At 49.5% G+C, this 20,666-nt stretch overlaps 1 protein-coding gene and 1 pseudogene across 2 annotated transcripts in view; both read right to left on the bottom strand.

Annotated features, from left to right (window-relative positions):
- LOC147454013 (Pyridoxal-5'-phosphate-dependent enzyme family protein) overlaps window positions 1–20,666 on the bottom strand; it is a 153,212-nt gene that overhangs the window by 25,329 nt on the left and 107,217 nt on the right. The window lies entirely within an intron of this gene.
- On the bottom strand, window positions 7,664–10,349 carry LOC147454014 (uncharacterized; annotated as a pseudogene).

A 20,666-nucleotide genomic window follows, 5' to 3' on the forward strand; every position in this document is an offset into this window, starting at 1 on the left:
TGGAGCGTCTTGAGCCTAGCAGTGACATTAGGCGCAAGATTAGAGACGAGCTACTCAACTACAGGCAAAAGAAGGGCTCCTATGGATGTGTAGATGCACAGCTTGATCGCAACAAGATTGGCTCGGTTTTGTGGTGGGAGGACTATGGAGGAGATGGCCCACATTTGCAGCACTTGGCTGTTCGTGTCCTTAGCCAAGCATGTACCACTAGTTGCTTGGAGCAACTATGGAGTGTGTACAGCCACATTGCCTCTAAGAAGAGGAATCGCCTTGGCGTTCAGAGGGCCAATGATTTGGTGTTTGTGAGCGCTAACTTGCGCATGCTTGCCAAGAGCGTCACACACAAGGCAGATCCTTTCACTGAGTGGGAGATGGCACAAGAGAATCCATCTATGGCCGATACTCTTTTGGAGGAGCTAGAGGAGGATTTCGAGCCTCAATGCAAGCCTCCCGAGCCGGAGCCCTCATAAGTTGCTGACGACCTCGACTACGACGACGATGTGGAGATTCAGCAGGCGAGCACTTCTTGAGTTTGATGATCATTGATCACTCGACTCTCGAGTCTAGACTCTTGAGTCTACGACTCTACCTACTACATAGCCCTTTGTACTTTTTGTTATCCTTGAGGCCTCAGGCTTGTCCTAAGTCCTTTAGGCTTTTTGACTCTTGAGCCCTTGTGGCATGCACTTCTCATTTTGTATCCATCGATCATCGATGTTTCATTAGCACATTTCAGCCTATATGACTCGTGTTCTTTGGTCTATTTAGTGTAAATTTATGGTCAAAGTGATGCTCTATGTGTGTGGCATGTGTGTAGGTCAAAAAATGCCAAAAAAACTCTCTTTTTTTTTTTGCCGTTCCGACCCCGTCCCAGTTTCCTGACTTTTGCCGTCCCGACCCCGTTCCCGACCCCGACCCGCCGTCCCATGTAACTATGGGATGCAGGAGCACCATCCACACAGTCCTTGGTTGGAGGAGTAGCTACAGCAGGCTCGACAGCAGCTTGTTAGCACAGAGGAGAGGCAACATGAGTTTGCTTTCCACCGACAGGCATCTCAGTGGACCCAAGTGGGCGACAGAGTGACTGGTGCTTTCTTTGAGGCAGTGGAACCTCGGCATTCGCATGCCAAGGTCAGTAAGTTGAGGAGGCCCGACGGGTCAGTTGCTTCTGAGCCCGAGGATATGCGTGGAGTTGCTACTGACTTTTACCGTGAGTAACTGCCTGCAAAGTCCCTGTCAAAGCGTCAGGATGCATGCAAGGAGCATGTTTGGGCACATATGCCTTGTCTTGTGACTGAGGAGATGCGTCAGAGGCTTGAGCTGCCACTTCAGCTTGAGGAGCTGTACACGGCTCTTAGGGCCCTCCTCCGTGGTAGCTGTCCAGGTGAGGATGGGCTGACTCCCAGTTTTTTCTTGGAGTACTGGGACTTGCTTGGCCCAGCTCTGTGTAGTGCTTTTCAGTACATCTTGCACACAGGAGTGATGCCTGACAGGATGAGTGAGAGCTTGATCTACCTCATTCCCAAGGAGGGTGGCTCCTTGGATGAGATTCGACAGTGGCGCCCCATCACCATCCTCAACTCAGCCTACAAAATTCTTGCCAAGGCTCTAAGTTTCACGATCCAACCACTACTAGAGAGCCTTATACATGGGACTCAGACAGGTTTTGTCAAGGAACACAGTATCCTTGACAACATCTTTACTTTTTGGAAAGCTTCTGTCCTAGCGCGGCTCCGTGGTGAGGACCTGGTGATTTTTCTTCTAGATTTTGAGAAGGCATACGACAGAGTTGACTGGGACTTCTAGAGGGCACTCTACGCAGGATGGGCTTCTCAGATGCTTGGATCAGAAGGTGTCAGCTTTGTACAGACAGGCTCACAATCGAGTACTTTTGGTAGGAGGTAGAGGTGATCGTTTCATGCTCACACGTTTGGTCAGACAGGGCTGTCCTCTTGCCCCCTTCCTCTTTCTGTTCTATGCGGAGGCGATGAGCAAGTTTTTGGTGTCGCAGCAGGTTGGTCTACGGGGCTTAGCACTCTCTATTCGGGGAGATGAGCTTCTGGACGCTGAGTTTGCCGACGACTCAACCTTGTACTTAGATGGCCAGGAGGCCAACCTTCACAGGTGTGAGCAGGCTCTGGAGACCTTCTGTTGTGCATCCGGCGCACTGATCAACTGGATAAAGACATTGGCTTTCTTGATTGGTAGGCTCATGTGCCCGATTGGATGCCAGGAGAGGGTTTTAGGTGGATTCCCCTAGGGACTGCAGTTCGGTACTTGGGCTGTCAGGTTGGTCTGGACTTGTCTCCGGAGCAGCAGATTGCTCCCCTCCTCCTGTCTATCAGGAGGAAGTTGTTACACTGGAGCTCAGCACGACTTTCTTTGGCCGGCAGAGTAGTAGTGGCCAACCAGGTGTTGTTGGCGACTATGTGGTACATCACTTCGTGCTGGATCTTCTCGAGTTCTTGTATCATCCAGGTTGAGAGGCTGATCAGGAAATTCCTGACCGAGCCAAAGTGACTTGGCACGTCATCACTCTTTCTTGTTCACAGGGAGGGCTTGGGATCATTGACCCAGCCCAGCACAGCACAGCACAGCATAGCACAGCACAGCCCTTCTTGGGAAGTTCATAGTCAGAGGACTTCTTCCAAGTGAGGAGCCCTGGAAGGAGTTCTTGCTACAGCGGCTTCATGCTAGGCCTAAATTCCCTATTGCTACTGGCTTGGAGAAAGCCAAGGATCGCCATGCTCTAAGCATAGTATAAGGACGGCTCGTGATCGAGTCACTACTTATGCTAATCACAAGAGATCTCCAATGACCCAAGGATTCCAAGACTAAGTGAACTGGAAAGCATTATAAACTTTCAGCTAGGTATTGTGGTCCATTCTTGATCACAAAGAAAATTGGCGAGGTTGCCTATAAACTGGCTCTTCCTTCGGATGTTAGTGTACATTCATTATTCCATGTCAGCCGCCTCAAAGAAAAGCTAGGCGAAGGCGACACCGTTGTGCCTATCGAGATATGCAAACGGAGTATATTCCTTGAGAATCACAAGCAGTCCTAGATCATCGTACCCGTCATTTGCGCTAAAAAGCTTATGATGAGTACTTAATTAAATGGAAGGGTCAATCTGAAAGGTTTGCTACCTGGGAATCAGTTAGAGCTTTGAAAGCTTAGTATCCCCACTTCATTGATGAGGACATAAATGGTTCTTAAGGGGGAAAGTGTGTTATGTCCTGCTTGCAAGAGAGGAGATCTAGTCTAAGACCCCGTCGGGATGGGCATCCGGTGTCCGGGCGGACATAGTGTGAATCAGTGTGGCCACTCACTTTTATAAAAGGGTGGCCAAGGCCTCATTTATAGTTATCGACCCCCACTGGCAGAGTGCCAGTGGTTAGTCTATCAGGCCAGGAGTGCGCGAGGTCACCTCGAGGAGGTGAGGCCGGTGGTATGGGATGCTCGGTCTTACAGGCGCACGCCTATGTCCTCTGACGCTAGCCCTAGCACGGGGGTGTTGTCGGATGGTGGCTACGGTCGGGTGGTTCGTCTAACGCGTGTCAATAGGCGGTCCATGTAGCCGGGAGATCCTCTCCGAGTGTTTATTGCACTTTTGAACTTTGCCCCAGGTCTTCGGTGCTTTCTTGTGCGAAAGCAAGGTCAACCACCATGTTTGTGCATTACCTTTAAGAAAAGACACCACCTTTTGTACCTTGAGAAACAACCCCTAGAAAAAACGATGTCAAATTGTTGTATGAATGTAAGAGCTCGATGGGAATCCCTAAAGCCCCAAAAAGTGTCAAACTTTACTCTTTGAACCCCATCCTTGAACTCTTTAGTCTTCTTTTCAAAGTAATCATTTTGAGTTGGTCGCATAAGGTGGTTCTGCTTTGTCCCATAATCTATAGATAGTTGAATTGTTGGAAGAGGACAAGGCCTCCTCCTCTAAAAACTAGATTGCTTTCTAGACTTTTTCTTAGATCTGCTTTTCTTGTCTTTCATCGCTTTTTCCACTTTTTCTCATCCTCACTAGAACTAGAGAAAGAGGATCTGTCAGAACTCTCTAAAGACAAAGAAGAACTAGGGTCGTCCTCAAAACGAACACCCTTCTTGGACCACTAGCCACCTCGAAAGTTGGTTCCGACTCAGATAACCAGGGTAATCCTCTAATTTGCTTTTCTTCCAATAGTGCTTTTTTCTATTCAAGAGCTTCGTCAAACTCTTCTTGCAAGTATAGTTTCTTCTTTTTTGCACCCGGATTTGCTTTTGTCTTCATGGCCGACTTGAGAGGTGAGTAGACGGCCTCTTGCCATATGCAATAGACCTCGTCAAGTGGATAATTCTTCATGTACTACACATACTTCAGGTTGTTAGAGTACATGATCACTAGTTTTGGGCACGTGTCAACCTTGAGTTGACATTGGTACTTTGTCTTGTCGAGACAAAATCTTGTCATGGTCTCCTAAATCCCCAAAAGGAGGCTTCCTCCCACTGGAATCTCCGTTAAGAGTCCTTTGTTCCCCTGCTGGATTTGAGTGCTCTTCATCTTCTCGCAGACGCGTAGTTGGGGGGGTTTCGTCTCTGTCAAATTCATTGCTAGCACCCATGTTTCCTGCAGAAAAAGGATCGGAAGAAGAATCATTTGAGCTTTGATACCACTATAACAGGCTTGGACACTCCAAGCAAGAAATCAATAGCAACACACAAACACAAACTGCACTTGAATAGAGAGAGAGAGAGAGAGAGAGAGAGAGAGAGAGAGAGAGAGAGAGAGAGAGAGAGAGAGAGAATTTTTACGTCTGTTAGAAGGCCGAAATCGGCCTATGAGACAAATCAATGTACATGGGTGTCTTCCGTCAATCAGAAAGACAAAAGTGTTGAAAAAAACTGACTGATAAAGCTGATACAAATCTCCATGATGAGAGTGTGAGTGTGTGGAGCGCTATCGCTATGGTAGCCTATATGCAAGACAATAGTACAAGCATGATATGCATTTGGGTGACTAACTAAACTAGCTCCATCCTGTGCTAATAGGTGGGTGTAAGATATGGTACATGGGTGGAGTTGGAGCCAGGGCTGCTCGGATGGGGGTCGGCCATCATCTGGGCTCGTCTCTCCTCAATGGCTCGGCGATCGCGGGTTTGAATCTCCGCAATCTAGTGTTGATGAAGTCTGGGGGCCCGGCAGCCTGTAGCGCGGGGCCGTCTCCTAGCTCTGGAGGTCTCAGCTTGCTGAAGAGTCACCCTTTTGTGTGTGTCAGGTGGTGGGGGGGCTGGTAGATGTCGTGAGACGAAGAAGTCAGTGAGCTGGATCTGTCTCCCTCCTGTTTGAGCTGTCGTGGGCTCGTAAGGCCTCTATGTGGCTCTGTATCTCTAGTAAGAATCGCCCCAGCTGCCACTGATCTCTGGAGTCCATGATCTCCTGCCCTGTGAATAAACCCTCATATCTGCCTCTGATGTCATCGTATACTCTGCATCTGCATACAAAGTGCTCCTCATCCTCTAGCTCTACTCTGCATACCCGGCATATCCGCTCCTCTGGGGGTGGCTGGTGCTCTGCCAGTCTCAATCTCTAGTCGATGTGAGGAAACCCGCAACTGGCCAATAGCTACTCTCGAGTAGAGGCCCCAGGTACGTATGATCTCGTGATTATTTCGCGGGAAGCCGACACTTCCACATGACATCATCAGAGCAGAGCTAGGGGCACCTCCCATGATAGTAGAGGCACTGTTCCAGACTATCTCCTTCATTCAGAGGATGAGAGAGCTCCCAACAGACAGACTCACACGCAGAGCATTTGAGGCAGCTATACAGATCTCAGAGACAGGGTATGACAGAGCTTGGTACACTCAGGTTAGAGCATGGTTTGACAGATAGGGCCTAGACATGGATAGACTACCACCCTTTCAGTATGACCCAGATTCACCCCACATCCGCCTCTCACGTAGTGAGAGGAACACTGTGCTCAGACAGGATCTTTGGTAGCTCTACACCACTCGGACATGGCTCACACCCGACCCTGGCATCTAGACAGTCACATTACCGAGATCAGTTCCTGGACATACTAGCAGACGGGTTCATTCAGCGACCACGATACATGGATACTTACATGCCTCACTCCATTGGGTGTCTGTAAGACCTCGAGCCCAAACTGTCACTGCATACATCATAGCTGGTGTGACTAATGTGTCAAATAGCCATCCCTTCGTAGGGGGCTCCTGAAAGTGTGCTTGGTGACATCGCCGCTCTAACATGGCCAGTGCTGCATACCCCCGTGTCAGTCTGTCTGTAGCTGCCTGTCTCATGGAGAAAAGACCAGGCAAACTCGTGAATGTGACTCCAAGGTAGACATATGAAGTGACGACCTCTATCTGTCCGCCGACGGCTGTGAGTACTGTTGTAGCCCTCACCATGGGAGAGGTGTGGAAGATCATGACCTTGGTCTTGCCAAGGTTTACTATCAAACCCTTGTGTGTACAGAACTCATCCAAGGCAGCCAAGCGGTGCGTAATCCCTCGGGTGACTCTGAAACCAATACAATGTCATCAGCATATAAATAAAATGTGTACAGGTGTACCTGTGAGGTCTGACTCCTCTCCTCCAGCTCGTAGAATGTAGTCCTTAATCTCGTCGATGTAGAGTCCGAATAGAGTGGGGGAGAGTGGGCAGCCCTCTTTAACACCAATGGTGCTAGCAACCGCCTCAGACAAACCTCCTGAACAGCATACCCTCCCAGTCACCTGCTCATAGAGTGCATAGATGGCCCAAATCATATCTGATGGTATCCCCAAGCTCTGGAGGCATCGGAAGAGCCTCTCTCGTGGCACTGTATCAAAAGCTTTGCGGAAATCCACAAAGCAGCGATATAATCTCTTCTTCCGCACCTTTGCCCCATCAATGAGGCAACGCAGAATGAAGATGTGATCAATAGTGGAGAAGGCCCGTCGGAAACCTACCTGGCCGCGTGCTCCTAGACCCTCAATCTCTACCTATGAACTGAGCTTTGCCTCAAGTACTGCCCCGTAGCTTGGCCATGGTGTGGCCAATCATGATGGTCCTGTAGTTCCATGGGTCCAGGGTGTCACCAGATTTGTGGGGAGGCACAATAGTGTGCCTGGTCCACTCCTCTGGGAAGCCCTCCCCTATAGCCCGGTTGAAAACATGTGCAATCAAAGGGGCTATAGTGGAAGCTGTGTATATCAGATGCTCACTCTGCAATCCTATATGGTCGGCCGAGTGGCCATGCTGTAGTCGGTCTATGGCCCTCTGTACCATCCCTACTGTGAAGAAAGCGGAGCTAGTAGGGCAAGGCTCAGGTGGCGATGGGATGGGAGGCTACCCAGGTACCTCGTACAATCTCTCAGCATAATCATGCCATGTCTGTGGATCCCCAATAGGAGTGGTCGGTCGTGGCTCTCGTAGAGTACGCCATGTTGCAGCACTATCCATGCTCATGAATAGGCAGTATAGCTCAAGCTCCTGTGCCTCCTCAAAGGCTCACCGCTTCCGGCGTGTGAGGGTCTTCATCTGTCTCCTGGCCTCTCTCTCCGTGATTTCTCCAAGTACTCGTTGAGCTCGTAGTCGACGATAGAGAGCCCTGCACTCATCATCATACCAGCGGTTCTGTGGCATAGTCCCAAGGGGGGGGGGGGGGGGGGGGGGGGGGGCTGTGACCAGAGTGGGTGGTGTGTGGAAATGAGCTGATGGCTGATGTCTGAAGAATGGATGTGATGTGTGAGGTGAGTAACGGTAGTGGGGTGTCAGGGTGAAGCAAAAGAAGATCGTTCTCGATGTGGGCCGAGTATATGGGAGCTAGCTCGTGTATGAAATGGATGGTGGTGTGGGGGTACGTGTGGCAGGTGTATGTGTGGGGGTGTCTCCCTTGAGGGAGAGTGCGAGGTATGTGTGGTTGGCCCAAATGGGTATGAGTGGGATGGTGAAGGAGCTGAGTGTGTGGGTGGCCTCTCTGGATCCCATGATGTAGTCTATTGTACTCCCCCCTCCAATTGTGACTGAAAGCGGTGTGCATGTCAATCCTCCTGAAGCAGGCCACTGAGCCATCCCGTTATAAATAACGAGACGGTGTCGAGAGCCTAATCTGAGTAGGTGGGGGCCGTAGAGTGTATGTGTAGTATCGGCTGAAACTCATGCTGTAGCCTCCTCCTGTATGGGGGGTAGTCGCTGTGGGTCCTCTATGTCAAATGCCTCGCATTGATCACTGCTTGTCCTGGCGTTAAAGTCTCCCATGAGGAAGACTTCCCCTAGTGTGGAGTACTCCATGCCCCTCTAAGAGGCATGAGTATGGTGAGTCCTTCTCTCGATCTATCATAGCCAATCTCGAGCCATGAGGGGCGAAGTAGCATAAAGCTATGTAGATAGTCCTCTCCTGCGAGAGCTGTAGCCGGATCCAAAGATATCTGGCGTGTGGATCACATGCGACAATCTTTATTCTATTCTGAAGCCCATCACTGAAGAGTATGGCTACCCCTCCTGATCCTCTCGTAGTGTGTTGGCGTGTACAATCTCTGTGTGTAGACTCCCAATGGAATCCCTGAACCCGAGGTAGGCTCCTGTCGGGGCTCTCATGTGTCTCTGTCAAGAGAAAGATATCCATGTCTTGACTCACCACCTCTAGCCTCTCTGGATGTGTCCATAGATCTCCATTGCAGTTCCAGACTGCAAGATGTATCTCCTCTGGTGTCTCATAGGCCGCAAATCCCTATGGGATGGCCTTGCCATCAATGATGATCCAGCCGTCTCTGTATGAAGCCTTCTTCCCCTCTTTTCGAGCTTGGTGTACTTGCGGCATACCTGTCCGGCGATGAGCTACCTGCATAGGCGTGAGGTCGTCATCAAGGTAGATGGGGGGGCCTTCAAGCCCTCTCAAGATCACCCTCTTGCGAAGGAAGGTGGATCGTACCTCTTCGGAGGGGAAGTGTAAAATGAGAGCTCTCTTCCTCGTGGGGTCCCTCCCCACTCTCCAAGATTTGATGAACGGGAGGGTCTCCTCTTCCTTGTAGCAAGCTTCTTGCATAGTGTCTTCTCATCGGTCTCCGGAGTAGAGCCTTCTTTTTCCACCATGCCGGTGATGCGCACATTGAGACGCCCGGCTTGTCTCATCTTCTCTTCCTCAAGATTGGTGTGCACAATGAGAGCTTCTTCTTTTTGTGCTTCTTCCTTCGCCTCCTCCTTAATGTTCTTTTTGACTACTTCAACCCAACCCTCTTTGGTAGCCTCTATCTTGGTCTCCATGCTCGCAGTCAAGGCTTGGGTTAACTCTATCTTGAGGGCTTCCTTTGCATCTTCCTTGAGCTCCCCGTCCTCGGGGGTGAGGGATGCGATCGAGGCTTTGACGAGCTCGATTTGCTCCCACATTGCCTCCTTCTCCTTGAGCCATTCCTCTTTTTCTTTCACCCTCTCTATCTCCCATTCTTCCTTCTCTTTCCCCCATGCTTCGTGTTCTTTGATGTAGCCTTCTCCGTCCTTCTCAAGTTTGCATAGGCGTTTGATGACGGATGTGAGTGTCGAATCCGTCATCTTTTTATTTTCTTTGATGGCGACGTTGAGCTTGTCTTCCATCTTCGTGAGGTCTTCAATTTTTGCCATTGTCATGTCCTGTGTGCTTGCCTCAATTTTTTTTAATTCTTTCCCTATCTGTTTTTCTCTATAACCTGTGTGGCAGCAATTAGGGCAGCCAGGCGTGGGGAGGAAACAGTGGGAAGCCGGGTGTGGGGAGAGCCCGCCTGGTGTCGGAGCAACGGCCAGCGATGGGGCGGGCAGCAGTAGGTCACGGCAGGCAGCCGGGTGTCCGCCTGATGTGGGAATGGGGCGGGCACAACCACAGCGGGTGAGGCACCAGCAGCAGCAGTGACGCAGTGGCGCGCAGGCAGCCACAGCTACAAGGGGCAGCAGCAGCAGCAATGGCACGCAGGCAGTCACAGATACAGGGGGGGGCAGGGGCTACGAGGGGCAGCGCGAGGCTGGCGAGGAGGGTGGCGAGGAGGGTGGCGCAGATAGTGTGTCGTGCTCTCTACAATGGGTGCTCCCCAGTGCAATGTGCGTGACAATCTCACTCAAAACAGACTGAAAACAAAGGAACAATAAAAAACAAGTGAGCTCACAGAGACACAACAGCAGCAGACCACAACATAAAACTCGACTATCTCAAAGAACTGATACAGACTCTGGCGTGGCAGCACACTCAACTCCAGCCCAGGACTCACAGGTACAATGGGGTGTCGAAGCTCAAATGTGTAGGGATGGTGAAGACGTGCTGTGTGTATAGACTCGCTACTCCTAACGACCACGCCGGACCATAGAGCTAGAAGATGATCCCATGACCCAACAACTGCTACTCATATGTACAACCATAAAGAGCCACCAACGGCTCATAAATGTAAGCCATCTAAATCTATCCCCAAACTGAGTGGTGGTGACCTGGCCACGATGTCCACTAGACCACCGTCTGTATCCCCTGTCACGTGTCACTGCCCAGCCAAGAGAGTCCATCCAGTGTGAACCAGCCTCGACCAACTGTACTAATTGTGTATCCTCTGAAAGTGACACTGTAGCCTGCTACAGGTTGCCCGCCACAAGACCGCTCACCATCTCGGTGAGAGAAACAACTAAAAACTGCTAATCGACCGCAAAGAACCTATACTTGCCATCACTGTCATTATAAACAACTGCCCAATCACCCAAGAGAAAGATTAGTCGCCACACCACCCGAAGCATCAGTCTCTGAAGGTGGTGCCATCAAATCAATGGTGGGGCCCTGCTGTATGTGAGCTCTTTTGTCCGTAACTGGGCCACCTGAGGAGGGACCAGCCACCTGCTACTCGGCAGAGGGTAGCACCTATCCTGTAGTGTACCGACGATGTCGAGTAACACAGCCATGGCGGTGTGCTCCAGCAATACCGTCGCAGCAAGTAACGTTCTGTATTTGAGGCAATGGTGATGCTTGAAACCCCTCAGGATACTGTTGATTGTAGTACTGAACTGGAGTCTGTGGGTAGAGTCCCATAAATTGCTGAGAAGGACACGTTGCTCCATTTTGCACCGGTGTACCTTCTCCAGTCCATCCATACCCCATACCCATCATCATAGGTTGGGTTGCCATATTTTCATGTAAGAGCAGTTCTCTAAATCCTTGTACCTGATTTTGAAGATCATTAATCACTTGAGACTTTCACTTCAAGGCCTATTGGAGTGCGAAAATAGTAGCATCCCGATCGGCGATGGCGCTCTCAGCGACTCGCAGAGATCCCTCCATAGCTGCGTAAGTAGCTGCATGACGCTGGTGTGTAGCTGCCAACCGCTCTGCTCCAAGCTCAATGGTGGCAATGGCTTGCCTGGACTCCTGTAGTATATCCTCAGATAGCCGAAAAAGTGATGTAGAGTCCGACATTGTTGAAGGTCATGTAACAGTGTCAGGGTGAAGAGAGCTCGCAAGTGGTATAGCTAGTGGCACTGGGGTGGCAAGTGGCAGTGCTTGTGGTGGTGGACTGGGAGCATGCCTCTCTGGCGGAGTAGAGACGGTGGGAGTGGTTGCAGCAGGACTAGGCATAGAAAAAGAAACAACTCCCACTGGGGCTTGGGAGCTAGTCACTGTGGTAGGAGTAAAAATAGCAGCAGTAGAGAGAGGAACACACACTGTAGAAGCCACAGCTGTGACATGCATAGTGTGATCTGCAGCGGTTGATCTTATCATCGAACCAGTAGCGGGAGTATGCGAGGAACGTCGAACAGGTTGCTTCACTCGAAGCTGTTGGCTTTCCGAAACTGGCAGTGATATTAAAGATTCTATTGTGTCCTTCACTACCTTCGCCCTCTTTTTCTTAAGCTTCCCAGGTAGATCCATTGTCTGTTCAATATCTTTCTCTTTTGCCTTAGAGCTTTTACGCCGCATATCCGCATCCACATCCATGGGACTAACAGGTATGTTAATGACCCAAGCCAACATGGGAGCTGCAAAGCATTGAAAGCTAGATTGCACAGATTGCACCTGAGCTCTCAATCTTTTTGCCCGCGACTGTAAGGAGGTTAGTAGAATTTCATGAAATCCACACAGGATGGTGTGAATGAGGCAGTATAGGCCTTCACAGTGCGAGAATATAGTAGGCACGCCACATCTGCCCTTGCTTACTTTAGCAGCTCTGACGAAAAAGTAGTACTTGAAAATGGCCCAGAGCTTCTTAGTTCTTGCATAGTCAGCATGACTAGTACTAAGTAGCTCTTTGCATGCCTCAATGGTCGCATCTTTCAAAAGTTGTGAATAGGTTCTCGTAGCCGGTTTTACTGTGGGAAAGGTTGTCGTCCCCAAAGCGTGACCAATGCGTGTAGCAGTAAGTGGGTGCCCTCTTACTCTGGGAAAAGCTTGAGAACCTCATGCACCATATCCATGGGAGTATCAGAAGGCACATCGGCGTCTGCTAATGTTGACAGACCTAGCGTATGTAGCTGATCTTTTGATAAAACTTCTCAAAGAGACGGATGAGGCTGCTGCAGATGGAAGTTCAAAGTGAATTTGGTTTGAATTTTGGAAGGAGGCCAAGGAATTTGATGGCTCAGCACCTGCGTGATTGCCTTTTTCTTTTTCTTCTTCACATCATCTTCCTGCTCATCATCTTTCTATTGGCTAGAAGACTCTGAGTTCGAGTCACAGGTAGAGCTGGAGTCAAAAGCTCTGTAACTCTCATCATTGTGATCAGTAGAGGATAGATCAGTGAGGCCATGGCTGGAAGTTTCCATATCTTCTTCTTCTGTAGAACTTCGAGGTGTTTCAATAGGTCTCTCTCGAGACAAAGCTTTCTTCCGAGCCTTCTTGCTTGTACCAGTCATCTTGAATTGATCTGTTTTCTTTTCTTTTCTTTTTGTGCTGAAATAGATTCTGACTGAAAAGCGTGAGATGTTAATCTGCCTGAAAAGCATGAGATGAAAAGCTAAAACAGCTTCGGCTGCAAAGGTTGAGATCTGTCTAGGATCGCCTGTAGTGTAAAGAGGGGTGCCATAGACTGACCCAATTACTGTTGTAGGGAGGAAGAGTTGGGCGACAGACTGCAGGAGGGGCGAGGGGTTTGGTTAGGGTAAGGGCGATAGCATAGAGGGGATGAGGGTAGGGGCGATGGGCTTAGGATAGGGGCGAGGGTTATTATCTAGGGGGGGAGAGGTAAAAATTGGGAAGGGGCGAGTGGGAGTGTTGTTGGGTAGGGGCGAGGGGGGGTGATGAGGGGCGATGGTTTTTAGTGCGCAGGTGCAGAGGCGAGAGGGGTTTTTTAGTGGGTAGGGGCAAGCGGGGGTTTAGATGGTAGGGGCGAGGGGGGTTTGGGCGAGAGCAGTAGAGGGTAGGGGCGAGGGGGAGTTGTTAGTGGGTAGGGACGAGGGTGGGTTTAGAGAGTAGGGGCGAGGGCAGTATAGGGTAGGGGCGAGGGGGGTTTTAGAGGGTAGGGGTGAGGGTAGTAGAGGGTAGGGGCGAGGGGGGTTTTTAGTGGATAGGGGCGAGAGCAATAGCGGGTAGGGGCGAGGGGGAGGTTTTTAGTGGGGCAAGGGGAGTTTTTAGTGGATAGGGGCGAGAGCAGTAGAAAGTAGGGGCGAGGGGGGTTTTTAGTGGGTAGGGGCGAGGGGAGTTTTTAGTGGGTAGGGGCTAGGGGACTTTGGGCGAGAGCAGTAGACGGTAGGGACGAGGAGGAGTAGAGGGTAGGGGCAAGAGGGGGTTTAGAGAGTATGGGCGAGGGAGAATTAGTGAGTAGGGGCGAGGGAGAATTAGATGAAATTGGAGGGTAGGGTGATTAGCAGAAATGCACCAGAGAGAAAGGAGAGAAGGGAAGTTGTAATGTGAAGAAGAGAAAGGAGAAAGGGAGATGAAAGAAGTTGTAAAGTGCTGCCAGCATAAACATTTGCATGCTTCCTATAACTAGGATCTGGCAATAAGAAAGGCTAGAGAAACCATTCCCAGCTTCTAGGAAACTTGAATGTAAGTGTGAGAGAGAGGGGAAGAGCAATGAACTAGTATGGCAGCAGGAGTGAAGGTATTAAAGAGGCCACACCAGAAAGGCAAGGAATTAGATGTGTCTCTGTGAGAGCTCACCACAAGAGAGAGGGGAAGGGACATATAGCAGAGCAGGTTTGAACGTGTTAGGAATAATACCAAAATCAAAGATCTATCCAACGAGAGCTGAAACTGGGACATTCGACAAATCCATGAGGAGAGAGAGGCAGTAGAAACAAACATAGCAATAACGTTGGATCCCAGCAGGACTCCAAAAAGCCCATTCTATCAATGAGAGGAGAGCAAAATTGATGCACTCAGTCAAACGAGCAGAATTTTGAAAATAACACCGATTACAACGGAGATGGCGATTGACATGAGAAAGACTTGCGAATATGGAAAAAGGAAAGCCGGAGAGAGCTGAGAAGGGGACAATCATAAGGTTCTTGGTGGGAGGGATAAAATACCCAGATTTCTATAGAGTCAGGGAAGTGAGTGATAGCACTTAATTCTTGCTCCATTTACCAGTGGCAAAGGAACGCCTGCCAAAGTGATTAACTGGACAGCCCCTGTGGCAAAATCTCTTGTACCATGAATGGCCCTTGCCAAGCTGGGATCAGCTTCTTAGCTTTTTTCAGATACTTCGCTTGATAGAGTAGCACCAAGGAACCTTGCGTTACTTTCGGCTTTCTGAGATGGTGATCATGCCACGCTTTGCGACGAAGTTGCTCGGCTTGGAGAGCATGTGAAGCTAACATCCTGCTTTCTTCCAACATTGAGACACGAGAGAGGTTTGCGGAAGCAATCCCCGCTGTGACGCGAACACTCCTCACTCTTGCTGAACCTGTATGGTGCAATTTCTTCTAGACCGAAAGCTAGCTGGAATGGGGTGTAGTTAGTGGTTGCCTTGAAGGAGGTGCGATAAGCCCAAACAGTGCGGAGGATAGCCTGAGCCCAAGACGTTGGATGCAGGTGAGAAGCTTTCCTAAGAAGCGTGATTAGCACTTTGTTAGTGCTCTCAGCTTGCCCATTTGCTCTAGGATAATAAGAGGAAGATTTGCGATGAAAAATCTTGTAGTTCGTGAGCAGTGTAGAGATCAGGTCGTTGAAAAAATGACTACCTCGATCACTGGTGATTTCCACAGGACACCCAAACCTGCAAAAAATATTTTCATACAAAAATTTTGCGACAGTGGCGGCTGTACAATCGATGGTAGCCACCACTTCAGCCCACTTTGTTGCATAATCCGTTGCTACCAGGAGATACTTACGATTGTCGGGTTTAGCAGGTGGAGTAATTGGACCAACAAAGTCCAAGCCCCATCGCTCATAGGGCAACCACGCCATAGATACCTGCAGAGGGCGATTGGATTGCTTGCTAGGCTTGGGCGCACATCGCTGACAGACATCACAAATCTTGACATGAGCAAGAGCATCTCTAAATATATAGGGCCACCATAAGCCAGTCTGTAAGATTTTTTGCGCCCTGATGTGACCAGGGTAGTCGCCACCTGTAGGACCACTATGTGCATCCTCCAAGATGTGGTCTACTTCATAAGGGGAGACGCACCTGCGCAGCACACCATCTAGCCCAGATTTGTAGAGATGTCCGCCAATCAAAGAGAAGGGTCTAGACTTCAGCAAGAGTCTTCTTTTTTGCAAGGGAGAAGCATTCTCAGGATATAGGCCAGTAGGGAGCAGATGTAACACATCTCCATACCATTCTAGGGTCATGTTGACCTTAAAGAGATGACTATCCGGAAAGTCATCACATCAACCCCAGTATCGGGCTCACCTGTATGTATGCGACAGAGATGGTCGGCCATAACATGCCGCTTGCCTGGACTAAGAACTACTTCGAAATCGAATTCTTGGAATATCAATAGCCACCTCCAGACTCTTCCTGCAACCTCGGGTTTATTGAAAAGATAGCGTAGCCCATGATGATCCGTGATGATAGTGAAGTGAACCCCTAACAAGTAATGACGAAATTTCTGTAAAGAATACACCATAGCCAAACCTTCCCTTTCTGTGGTGCTGTAGTTGCGCTCTGCTTTGGTGAGCAGGAGACTTGCATAGTGAATAGGGCGATCCAGGTTGTACTCCTAACTAGGCCGAGTCAGTACAGCCCCCACAGCCAGTTGACTAGCACCAGTATGCACATGAAAACGGAGAGACCAATCTAGAGCCACTAAAATAGGTGCTTCAGTCAGGCGCTTTTTGAGGTATTCAAATGCTTCAACCTCAAGGTTTGACCATTTAAAGGGTACAGTAACACTAGTGAGTCGGGTCTATGGTTGAGCCACCTGTGCATACATTCGTATAAACCTACGATGATAGCTTGTGTGCCCTAGAAAGCTCTAAACATCTTTTGGGTTGATGGGAGGTGGTAACTTCAAGATGGCCACGATCTTCTCTGGGTCAGGTGCTAAACCTTTGGCAGACACCACATGGCCTAGAAATGTGCCCTCAGTGACCAAAAAATGACATTTGTTAGGATTGAGCTTTAGGCATGCCCCTCTACACCTGAGAAAAACAGCACCGAGCTGAGCGAGGTACTCCTCTAGATTTTCCACTGGGCTTGAACATTGAGCACTTGAGAAGGTCGACAAATCGTCCATGAAGATGCGAAGATGATCCGTAACTAAAGCACAGAATATGAGATATATTGCTCGACTGAAGGAAGTTGCAGCGTTTTTCAATCCAAACGACATTCTAGGGTAGATAAAAATACCCCAAGGAGTCACAAGGCCGTTTTAACCTGATCACATGGATAGAAGCCCAACTGATTGTATCCACTGAACCCATCCATGAAACTGTACAATGCATGCCCTGCTACATCTTCTAGCACACGCTCAGTGAAAGGTGTGGGAAAACCATATGGGATAGTTATCTTGTTCAGAGCGCGGTAATCTACGTACACATGGATGTTATTGAACTGCTTCTTAGGCGCTATTACCATGGGTGATAACCACTCACAGTGCTCTACAGGTACAATGATCCTTCCCTCTTGCATTTTTTCAAGCTCTGACTTGACAACCTTTGCATACTTTGGGTTGAACCTGTAAGCTCGGCCTCTGACAGGCTTAGCCCCTTCAACCAAAGGGATAGTGTGGATACCCAATTCTGGTGGGATCCCTTCCAAATCCTTGTAGGAGCAAGCAAAAACATCTTTAAAAGAGTGTATAAAAGAAACTACCTGATCAAGTAATGCAGGATGCTCCCATAACCAGGCTGCTAATAGGACGTATTGAGGGTTGTCAGGGTCCCCAGGTTGACATCTTTGACCGCGTCAGGAGGTGTAACTGTGGAGGGTGCTTCAGAAGATGAAAAATGGGCTGCCTCTTGGAGCTTCGAGACATCATAGGCTAGTGTTTGATCGATTGGAAACTCTGCATACTCCTCTTGTAACCATCCTGGTGGAAGCTCCTCGAAGGGTAAGTCTTCAGACACGGACATAGCAGAGTGCTTTTGAGTGGGCGGGGCTTCAGCCTTCGGAGATGTTAGAGGAAGAGGTCCAATATTGGCGAGCTCATGGAGAGGAGATTTCTTCCCCCTTCGGTGATGTTTTATAGGTTCACCAAGGCTGACGGCTTCCATCAGATGAACACTCGACTCATGGTCGTCAAGGACTAACCCACTTACTTCTTTGATTGGCACACTTTCGGCTGTAGGGCTTGGGACACTAGTGTCGGCCTGAGGAGATAGGAGAGAGTGTTACAAGCACAGGTGAGGCTTGAATAGAGACTACATAGCACGGCATCGATGTGGTAGCTTCCAACCACTGCAGCAGGTCTTCGTCAGACCCGTCAGGTGGGATGGGCTACGTAGGGTCGGCGTTCGACTGTACTGACAACGAGCTATGATGAACCACTGGATCCATACCTCCTTCAAACCGAATTGGTTGCATGGGGGAGCCAGGAGTATGTATCCACATAGCGTCGTTTCCCCAATCATGAAGTGCCTTAGTATGCCGCAACCATGGTCTACCAATAAGCAAAGGAAATCCTCCTTCCACCTGAGGAAGACTGGCCACCACAAAATCCAAGCTAAATGTTAAGTCTTGTACCATCAGAGGCACCATCTCTACTATGGCCATAGGGCAGACTATCCTCTGATCTGCTAATGTAACAGTGAATGGAGCACGGCGGGTAGGCTGCAGACCTAAGGCCAACATAGTAAATTCTGGCATCAGATTGATGCCAGATCCACCATCCACTATGACGCCTGAGAATTGATGCCCAAGAATAGACAGAGTGAGACAAGGACTTTTGTAGTCGGTGAGGGGAGCAGCTGGATAAGAAATCATGTAGGACTCCAAGGGCTGCACAGGTAGGTGCCCACCACTAGGCCCTACACCAAGATACAGAGACTGGATGATGAAAAGGGTGTCACTTCTAAAATTTGCATCAAGTCGAAGCATGTCGTGCAGCGATACTTGCTGAAAGGTGTTTTGCAAGATAGACTTTGTTGTAGGCTTCTCTCTTTTGATTAGATCTTGCTCTGGTATCTTAAGCTTCTGCAAGTCCTCTACTGCTTCCATGAAAGCACCATCAATATCTGATAGAAGAGAGGTAGGTTGCCTCTTGGCACTACCTATTGGTTTGTCAGCTACTAAGGGAGTTTGACTCATTTGTGTGACTGGAGATGAAAAAATTGGACCGCCAGGGAGGCTGAGGCCGAGAGCATCTCTTTGTGCCCGTGTGAGCACACCAGCCGGCTCTTCCACCTGCTTCAACCCATCGCGAGAGGCAACTACAAGAGTGGAAGGCGGGGCCTGTGGAATGGTGCTTACTATGATGAGGTCAACCTTTGGGAATGTAAACTCCTGCTGGCTCTGGCTTGTGCTTGCAGATGTGGATGCACGTTGTTTTGGGCAGTCCTTACTATAGTGATCCTAAGCTTCACGGCAGTGTCGGCAAGGAGGAGACCCTTCTGGCAACGGACATTTTGTCTGATAATGTCCATACTCCCCGCACCTGTAGCACAAAATTGGCCTACTCGAGGGGCGAGGTGGTCTCGATCCTTACTGCATGGGGTCGATCCTTGCTGCATGGGGCCGGATGCGGAAGTGTAGAAGCGTTGGGGAACTGAAGGAGTACTAGCATGATAAAAGTTGGGGGATGCAAAGTTGTTGTGCACACCTTGCATAGTTTGCATAGGAGGTGTTGTCAGCAGAGGTGGCATCGGGTTTTGATGGCCATAGGGTGAAACCATGTTGAATGCAGGTGCTATCCCTTGTTGTCAGCAGAGGTGGCATCGGGTTTTGATGGCCATAGGGTGAAACCATGTTGAATGCAGGTGCTATCCCTTGTTGGAGAGAAGGACCTAGGCTTTGTTGTATTTGCCGCAATCCCTTGATATAGTAGCAATCCTTGTCTTCATGCCCCGACTTTTAACAGAAGTGGCAATAAGCCCGAAGGGGACAGTCCTGTGGAGGATGTCCTGGAGAGCGACACGAGCTGCACCATACCATAGCCTTAGTCTCCTGCTAAGACCGAAGCTCTTCTAGCTCTCGCTTGATTTGATCCAAAGCCTCAAGATGTGGTGGTTTATCCTGTCGAAGAGAGATTGATTTCTCCTCTTGAAGAGCGCGTTGTAGTTTTAGGGCTTCAAGTTCTCTACCTAAAGAAGTCAATGGATCAGCAGGCCTTTCCGAAAACACAAGAGGGGGTGTCTACGTGAGTGGAGTTGTTGAACAGCTACCTAGCCCCCTCTATCCTAGTAGCAACTGCGATGAACTCCTCCAGAGTGGCGTCGGGCGGAGACTCTCTCGGAGTTTTTGCTGAGAAGTTTTGGGAAGCGCCTTCTCCACCCACTTCTTAACCATAAATTCACCGGGTTGCTAGGAAGCTTGGCAACCAGAGACTTGGTTTTAGTCATAAGTTCTGCAAAAGTTTCCTTTGGCTAGAGCACCATGTTGGCCAACTCATCCAAAACCTTCTCCTGGTAGTCACCTCGCTTGAATGCTGCACAGAACTGTTGCCTTATAGCTACCGAAGTTGCAAAATGGTTCTCTGCAAACTAACTGTACCATTTGTCTGCTAAGCCATCCAAGGTAGATGGAAAGAGTACCAAATAAGCATCTTCTCTATTAGGACCACCACCCCTACAGAGATACAAACCTTCTTGCATGGTCGTCTGCATCTTCTGAAGAGAGTCCCTTGACGGTAGGAAACATGATGTTCACCTTGGCCAAAACACTGGCCAATGCCTCCATGGCCTCTTGCTCAGGAGCACATTGCTCAATAGCCTCCTGTAACAAAATAGGAGAGAGCTTTACTGGGGAAGGTGACCTGGAAGATGTGGAACCGGATAGGGGAATGGGTGATATCGTATGTGGAGGTATGGGTGATGAGGTTGATGGACTTCTACAAGGTATCAAGGGTCGTCTTCTATTGTAGTACTTTAGAAGACCCAGTAGTGCGCTTTGACGCTCGAATGACCGCCTTGTATGTGTCATGCAACGACCACAAATCCAACCAAAGCTCAACCAAACACAGCTTAGGGAAGAAGACCCTTCATTGCTTTACCTCGTTGATGACAAGTCTAGACTCTACTAGACCAGGCCAGTGACTAGACCCAGGCTAGACCAAGTACGAGGAGGACTAGACCAGGGTCGAGGAAGGACTAGTCCAGGGACGAGGGCTGGTTGGCCCAGGGCGAGAGAGGACAAGAACAGT

The sequence above is a fragment of the Adiantum capillus-veneris genome, chromosome 7 (assembly GCF_014529385.1).
Source record: "Adiantum capillus-veneris isolate H3 chromosome 7, ASM1452938v2, whole genome shotgun sequence".
NCBI lineage: Eukaryota > Viridiplantae > Streptophyta > Polypodiopsida > Polypodiales > Pteridaceae > Adiantum > Adiantum capillus-veneris.